A 1412-nucleotide genomic window follows, 5' to 3' on the forward strand; every position below is an offset into this window, starting at 1 on the left:
TTCCTTTATGATGAGAACTTTCCTGGTTTTCAGAGGAAGAGGTGTGGTTCTTCAGAGGTGCAAGAAGTCTTTATTGCATTAAGAGATCTCCTGGCATAGCAGTATTGGAATACACTCATGATTAGGCTAGGACAACTTTTTAATTCTTTGTACATCTGTATCAGTTAAAAAACTTTAGATATGTTTAGACATGGGTTTGGAAGACACAATGTACTGGATCGAGGGTTCAGCATAGTTTATAATCTTGATGTAAAATCTGGCAGACTTCATAACTTGTGGATGAGCAGTAGAGTCTAAGTTGTACTTTGTGAAGTGCAAAGATCTAGTAGCATGCTGAGCAGTTTTGAATTTCTTGTGAGGCTTTGTATTCTGATTTTAAGCCATACCACTTCCCTCAGAAGTTTAGTGTGCTTTCAAATTCTTCACTCGTGGCAAGACCCGTAGTTATTATGGACCATGACAGAAACATCGAAGAATACTTAGTATTCCAATCCAAACCATAAATGAATTTTTGAATATGTGGCAAGGCTGACATATGCGTTGCCTAAAGCTTTCCTGTTTCCATGGAAGATAGTTGGATGTTAGAAATGTGTTTGTATTCAGAATTAAAATAATCAAAAATAATATTCATAGACTGTAATTAGTGATCTTTTTTGTTTTTTTTTTCTTTTGCCAACAAATACTTTGTTCTGATAAAGTTGCAGTTTGATTAACCTTACTTTTAGTGGTATTCAGAAACATGAGTTCTGCAGAAGGTAATTGTATCTATTGTCTCTCTACAGTAATATAACCATTGGTGTTTGCTATTATCTTTTCATATTGAATATGAAAACTGCATCCAGCTTTACTGTGAAATTCACAAAGAACTCAGCTTTTGGGCAATTGTTAAAAGAGCTTTTTATCCTTCCAATCTGATCATCCACTTATCCACATTTTAGCTTCATGGGGAATCACTTGAAAAAAGCTTATTTCCCCTTCCTCTACTGCCTCTCCTAATACTCTCCTTCTACCTCCTTCTCTTAACCTCATCTAGATACCTATTAGCTTGCTCTTTCAATAACACTGCTCTGGCTTCCATGAAAGTGCTTTTTAATGTAGGAGATGTACTTCAGCCATAACACCAGGGTCACTTTCTGAGTAACATTTTATGGGATTGATTAAACTTTAACACCATAACTGTTGACTTTATAGGCCAAGGAAGAGACTCTGAGTGCTAAGCTCTGGATAATTTGTGCTTCACAATTTTTTAAAATCAAATAGATATAAGAGTTTAATGTATTTGATAAAGTAGCCCTCTATTTTTTTTCCCTCTGTCTCCTATTTTAAAAGACCCCCAACATTTAACATGAAATAAAGTCTTTAACACTAATGAAGTAAAGTTATAGTAAATAACCATATTAAAAAAAAAAAAA

This window comes from Meleagris gallopavo, chromosome 4 (genome assembly GCF_000146605.3).
Source record: "Meleagris gallopavo isolate NT-WF06-2002-E0010 breed Aviagen turkey brand Nicholas breeding stock chromosome 4, Turkey_5.1, whole genome shotgun sequence".
Classification (NCBI taxonomy): Eukaryota; Metazoa; Chordata; class Aves; order Galliformes; family Phasianidae; genus Meleagris; species Meleagris gallopavo.